The sequence below is a fragment of the Capricornis sumatraensis genome, chromosome 16 (genome assembly GCF_032405125.1).
Source record: "Capricornis sumatraensis isolate serow.1 chromosome 16, serow.2, whole genome shotgun sequence".
Taxonomy (NCBI): Eukaryota; Metazoa; Chordata; class Mammalia; order Artiodactyla; family Bovidae; genus Capricornis; species Capricornis sumatraensis.
The window spans coordinates 45,111,302-45,118,659 of NC_091084.1; positions in this window are offsets into that span (position 1 = coordinate 45,111,302).

Consider the following 7,358-nt stretch of genomic DNA (forward strand, 5'->3'; position numbering starts at 1 on the left):
AACAAAAATCAGGAAGAGATAAAGGAACAATCCAGGGGTGATTTGGTCAATTGATCTTATAAACAAGGGTCCTGTTGCTCAAACAGAAAAAACCTGTCTGACTGCAGCTTAGAGAGAGGAAAAAATGGGAGGAGGGGGGCTGTTGAGGGACTGACCATAATAGCTATAAGGAAATGGAAAGAGTTAATCTTCCCTTTTCAGCCCTCCATTGGAGTCTCTTGTAGGTGAACACCAATGACAAGTCCCTTGATCATAAGTACCTAGCACCTAAGGGCATATTAAGTCCCAGGCTGAGGTGACTGGATTTTGTCAAGACATCCTACGGGACTTCCCTGGTGGTCCAGTGGCTAAGAGGGGTTGATCCCTGGTCAGGATTTGATTCGTGATCAGAGAACTAGATACTACTTATGCAAAGAAGATTGAAAATCCAATGTGCTGCAACTAAGAACTGATGCAGTCAAATAAATGAATATTTGTTTTAAAAGGCATCATTATATTTGTCACTAAGTGGGATTTATTTTCACACCTTGGGAAGATTTTTACTCTAAACAATTTAAAGTGTAGAGGGGTTAAAAAAAAAAGGCACGAAAGCTAAGAAAAAAGCTATTGATTATGTTGTGAGGCACATACAAACTGTGCTGCCTTTGGTAAAATGTTTTTTACCTCATTGGCCCTAAATTTTTGGTTTCATCATTTATAAAATGGAGAAAAGAATTCTATCCCAGACTCTCAAAGTTATTCTGAGAATGAAATGAGGTTGGAAAGTGCTTTGTAATTCGAATGCTCATTACAAACCCAAATTGTTATTGGTATTAAGGAAAGCACTGAGGAGAGGGCAAGGAAGGAAACTGAAAGAAAGTGAAGAAAGGGCCGTTTGGTACATATGTGTCATTATAAAGGTTAGTATATGCAAAGAAAGGTAAAAGACAATCTTGTAAATTTTATTTTTATTTTTAATTTTTCTTTTTGGCTGTGCTGGGTCTTCGTTGTGGTGTGCAGGCTCTAGAATGCACAAGGCTCAGTAGCTGCGGCTTTCGGACTTAGTCACCTTTCAGCATGTGGGATCTTAGTTCCCTACCAGGGATAAAACCCGTGTCTCTGGAGTTGGTAGGCAGATTCTAAACTGCTGGACCACTAGGGAGGTCCCTTGTCAATTTTATTACTGCATTTCTTTTAAGTACATTTGAAACCAAGCAGGGCCCTGTGAGGCTTCCAGGCTTACAGACCTTTCTGCCCTCCACTTCTTGTAGGCAAGACCTCAGCTATTATGACCTTGAGTTCCAAAGGGCAGATTAGAACAATCGCTAATCAAGGAAGGAGCAGCCAAAAATTGTCTGAGGCAAGATGAAAGGGACCAGATAAGTTCATCAAGATTAGGAGACCCTACCCCTGAAGACCCTGCACACACCCTAATCTTGTCAGAGACCCCGTCTTTGATTTTCTGTTATAAAAACCCTCATTGAGTTCTTTGGGGTTGAGATACATAGCTTTTTGAGGCAGAAGTGTGATGTGTCTCTCTTTGCTTGGCAATGGAATAAAGCTATCCTTTTCTATTTCATCCAAAACCCTGTCTCCAAGATTTGATTCAGCCCTGGTATTTGTACAGAGAGGCCAAGCTTTTAGAAACACACTAACCTACACAAAATCGAAGTTTAAGTCCTAAACCATATAACAATTTTCTGATGCTCAACTTCATCAAGGTGTAATTTACACAAAATCAATGAATTTTCACCAAATCATACACCATGTAACACCACCATAATCAACATATAGATTCTGTCCGTTAGCCCTTCCTAGTCAAATGTGACATGCTCAGCCCCACGGCACATAAACCCTCTAATGTGCTTTCTACTACTATCAGTTAGATTTGTCATTCCTAGTTTCATAAAATGGAGAAAGGAATGGCAATCCATTCCAGTGTTCTTGCCTGGAGAATCCCAGGGAAGGCGGACTCTGGTGGGCTGCCGTCTGTGGGGTCGCACAGAGTCGGACACGACTGAAGCGACTTAGCAGCAGTTTCATAAAAATGGAAGCATTCAGTAAGCACTTTTTATGTCTAGCTTTTTTTCCCCACTCACTGTAGTGTTTCTGAGATTATTTCTATGATGTTGAGTATATAGGTCTTCCTTCCTCATTGCTAAATGGCTATCCATTGACTAGATATACAACAATCATCCTTTCATCTGTTAATGGCTCTTTGGGTCATTTCCAGTTTTTCACTATCATAATAAAGATAATATGCACATTTGTGTATGAATCTTTGTGTGGATATATGTTTTCATTTCTTTGTAAATAGCTAAGAATGGAAAGACTGGTTTGCATGGAAAGTATATATGTAGCTTTACAAGAAACTGCCTAGTCATTTCTGAAATTGGTTGTATAATTTTACATTCCCACCAGCAATTATGGACATCTTCATCAACAGTTTGAATTCTCAGTCTTTTAAGTGTATCTTCTATAGTAGATGTGTAATAATGTACACGATGCTATTCTCTGATGGCTTACTAATGTTGAGCATCTTTTCATGTGCCATAATATCTATTTGTAGTATCTGTATATCTATAAAAGTATCTGTTTTGTCTGTCTTATTTATTTATTTATTTATTTTATCATACCATGTGGCTTTTGGGATCTTAGTTCCTCCACCAGGAATTGAACCTGGGCCATGGTCCTATCCACTGGGCTGCCAGGAAATACCCTGTTTTGCTTGTTTTTAAAACTGGGTTGTTGCCTTACTGCTATTGGGTTGTAAGATACTCTGGGTACAATTCTTTTTGTCAGATTTCTGTTTTGTGACTCTTTCAGTTTGCATCTTTTCATTTTCTTAACAGGTCTTTCAAAAAGTAGTTTTTTATTTTGATAGAGTCCAATATATCTGTTTCTTTTATAATTGTGCCTTTTGTGTTCCATATAAGAAATCTTTCTTACTTCAAGAATGTAAAGATTTTCCCTTATATTTTCTCCTAGAATTTTTGTAGTTTTAGCATTCATGTTTTCATTTATGATTCAGGTTGAATTAATTTTTTGTGTGTATGGTGTGAGGGGGCATATGGATAGCCAGTTCAGTCAGTCAGTCAGTTCAGTCACTCAGTCGTGTCCGACTCTATGCGACCCCATGAACCGCAGCACGCCAGGCCTCCCTGTTCATCACCATTTCCCGGAGTTCACTCAGACTCACGTCCATCGAGTCTGTGATGCCATCCAGCCATCTCATCCTCGGTCGTTCCCTTCTCCTCCTGCTATAGCACAATTTGTTAAAAAGCTTACTCTTTGATCATTGACTCACTTGGCCACTTTGTTGAAAATCAGCTCACCAAATATATGTGTGTATATTTATGTCTGAGGGCTTCCCTGATAGCTCAGTTGGTAAAGCATATGCCTGCAATAAAGGAGACCCTGGTTTGATTCCTGGGTCGAGAAGATTCACTGGAGAAGAGATAGGCTACCCATTCCAGTATTCTTGGGCTTCGCTTGTAGCTCAGCTGATAAAGAATCCTCCTGCAATGCGGGAGACTTGTATTTGATCCCTGGATTGGGAAGATCCCCTGGAGAAGGGAAAAGCTACCCACTCCAGTATTCTGACCTAGAGAATTCAGTCCATGGGGTTGCAAAGAATTGGACACAACTGAGCACCTTTAACAGAAGCAGAAGATATTAAGAAGAGGTGGCAAGAATACACAAAAGAACTATACAAAAAAGATCTTCACAACCAAGATAATCATGATGGTGTGATCACTCACCTAGAGCCAGACATCCTGGAATGTGAAGTCAAGTGGGCCTTAGAAAGCATCACTACGAACAAAGCTAGTGGAGGTGATGGAATACCAGTTGAGCTATTTCAAATCCTGGAAGATGATGCTGTGAAAGTGCTGCAATCAATATGACAGCAAATCTGGAAAACTCAGCAGTGGCCTCAGGACTGGAAAAGTTTTCATTCCAATCCCAAAGAAAGGCAATGCCAAAGAATGCTCAAACTACCGCACAATTGCACTCATTTCACACGCTAGTAAAGTAATGCTCAAAATTCTCCAAGGCACGCTTCAGCAATACGTGAACTGTGAACTTCCAGATGTTCAATTTGGTTTTAGAAAAGACAGAGGAGCCAGAGATCAAATTGCCAACATCTGCTGGATCATGGAAAAAGCAAGAGAGTTCCAGAAAAACATCTGTTTCTGCTTTATTGACTATGCCAAAGCCTTTGACTGTGTGGATCACAATAAACTGTGAAAAATTCTTCACGAGATGGGAATACCAGACCACCTGAACCTGCCTCTTGAGAAACCTCTATGCAGGTCAGAAAGCAACAGTTAGAACTGGACATGGAACAACAGACTTTTTCCAAATAGGAAAAGGAGTACATCAAGGCTGTATATTGTCGCCCTGCTTATTTAACTTATAACAGAGTACATCATGAGAAACGCTGGGATGGAAGAAGCACAAGCTGGAATCAAGATTGCCGGGAGAAATATTAATAACCTCAGCATGCAGATGATACCAACCTTATGGCAGTAGTGAAGAACTAAAGAGCCTCTTGATGAAAGTGAAAGAGGAGAGTGAAAAAGTTGGTTTAAAGCTCAACATTCAGAAAATGAAGACCATGGCATCTGGTCCCATCACTTCATGGGAAATAGATGGGGAAACAGTGGAAACAGTGACAGATTTTATTTTGGGGGGGCTCCAAAATTACTGCAGATGGTGACTGCAGCCATGAAATTAAAAGACGCTTACTCCTTGGAAGAAAAGTTATGACCAACCTAGATAGCATATTCAAAAGCAGAGACATTATTTTGCCAACAAAGGTCCATCTAGTCAAGGCTATGGTTTCTCCAGTAGTCATGTATGGATGTGAGAGTTGGACTGTGAAGAAAGCTGAGTGCCGAAGAATTGATACTTTTGAACTGTGGTGTTGGAGAAGACTCTTGAGAGTCCCTTGGACTGCAAGGAGATCCAACCAGTCCATTCTAAAGGAGATCAGTCCTGGGTGTTCTTTGGAAGGAGTGATGCTAAAGCTGAAACTCCAATACTCTGGCCACCTCATGAGAAGAGTTGACTCATTGGAAAAGACTTTGATGCTGGGAGGGATTGGGGGCAGGAGGAGAAGGGGACGACAGAGAATGAGATGGCTGGATGGCATCACCGACGCTATGGACAATGGGTTTGGATGAACTCCAGGAGTTGGTGATGGACAGGGAGGCCTGGTGTGCTGCAATTCATGGGGTCGCAAAGAGTCGGACACGACTGAGCTACTGAACTGAACTGAACTGAGTACCTTTCACTTTCACTTTATGTCTGAACTGTCTATTTTGTTCCACTGATCTGTTTATCTGTTCCTATGCCAATATCACATGTGTGTGTGCTAAGTCGTTTCAGTCATGTCAGACTCTTCAACCCCCTGGGCTGTAGCCAGCAAGGCTCCTCTGTCCGTGGGATTCTCCAGGCAAGAATACTAGAGTGGGTTGCCATGCCCTCCTCCAGGGAATGCCAATATCACAGTGTCTTGATATCATAGATTACTGTGTGCATGCTCAGTCCCTTCAGTCGTGTAAGACTCTTTGCCACCCCATGGACTGTAGGTTACTAGTAAGTCTTAAAGTCAGGTAGTATAAATCCTCCAACTTTTTTTTTACTCTTTTTCAAAATGTTTAGATTATTCTAGGTTATTTGCATTTCGAGATACATTTTCCCCAACCCCTTACTCTTTAGCCCTGCTGCTGCTGCTGCTGCTGCTAAATCGCTTTAGTCGTGTCTGACTCTGTGCGACCCCATAGACGGCAGCCTACCAAGCTCCCTTGTCCCTGGGATTCTCCAGGCAAGAACACTGGAGTGGGTTGCCATTTGCTTCTCCAATGCATGAAAGGGAAAAGTGAAAGTGAAGTCGCTCAGTCGTGTCTGACTCTTTGCGACCCCATGGCCTGCAGCCTACCAGGCTCCTCCATCCGTGGGATTTTCCAGGCAAGAGTACTGGAGTGGGTGGCCATAGCCCTAGGAGGTATAAATCCTCTCAACTTTTTTTACTCTTTTTCAGATTCTCTCTGTGAGGTTTTATTTTTTTTGGTCATGCTGGCTCTTCAATGCTGCTTGCAGGCTTTCTATAGTTGCCACAAACAGGGGCTGCTCTTCGTTGCTGTGCACAGGCTTCTCATTGTTCTGGCTTCTCTTGTTGCAGAGCATGGGCTCTAGGAGCACAGGCTTCAGCAGTTTCAGCCCTAAGGCTCTAGAGCTTGGGCTCAGTAGTTGGGCGCCTGGACTTAGTTGCTCCAAAGCAGTGGAATCTTCTCAGACCAGAAATCAAACTCATGTCCCCTGCATTGGCAGGTGGATTCTTATCCACCATACCACCAAGGAAGCCCATTTTGTGAGATTTTAAAAGTTCCCATTTGTTCCTAATTTCCTTAAAGTTTTTAACATGAACATGGTGTTGAATTCTGTCAAATCTTTTTCTTGAACTCTTAATATCACCATATGGATTTTATTCTTTATTCTGTTAAAGTGGTGAATTACGCTAATTGATTTTCATGTATTGCTTTCCATGAATAAACTACACTTGGTCATAGTGTATTGCCATTTTTGTATATTGCTGTACTCAATTAGCTAAATTTTTTTGAAGATATGTACGTCTATCTTAATGAGGGCTTTTGTTCAGTAGTCCTCCATTCCTAAATGGTTTTACCTGGTTTTGGTATTAGGATAATGCTAGCCTCATAAAATATTTCCTTCCTCTTTTGTTTTCTGAAAGAATTTATGTAGGACTGGTATTATTTCTTCCTTAAATAGTTGGTAGAATTCAACAGTGAATCCATCAGACGCTTGGAGTTTTCTTTTTGGAAACATTTTCAATTATGAATTTAAGTTTTAATGGATATAGGACTATTCAGATTTTCTACTTTTCTTAAGTCAGTTTTGACAATATGTGTCTATCAAGGAATTTGTCTCTCTCATATAAGTTGTCTAATTTATTAGAATAAATGGTTTATAATATTCACATTATTCATTTAATATCAGCAGCATATGTAGTGACATCCCTTCTTTCACTCCTGTTACTAGGAATTTGTATCACATTTTGCTACTTCTTGCCAGGTTTGGTAAATATTTTTTTTTAATCTAGTTACTTTTGGCTGTATTGGGTCTTCGTTGCTGTGCAGGATTTTTCTCTAGCTGTGGCGAGTGGGGCTGCTGTGGTGCGCAGGCTTCTCATCGCAGTGGCTTTTCTTGTAGAGTACAGGCTGTAGGGTGCACGGGCTTTAGCAGCTGTGGTATGTAGGCTCGGTAGTTGTGTCTCTAGAGCGCAGGCTCAGTAGCTGTGGTGCATGGGCTTAGTCGCTCCACAGCATGTGGGATCTTCCCAGATCAGGGATTGA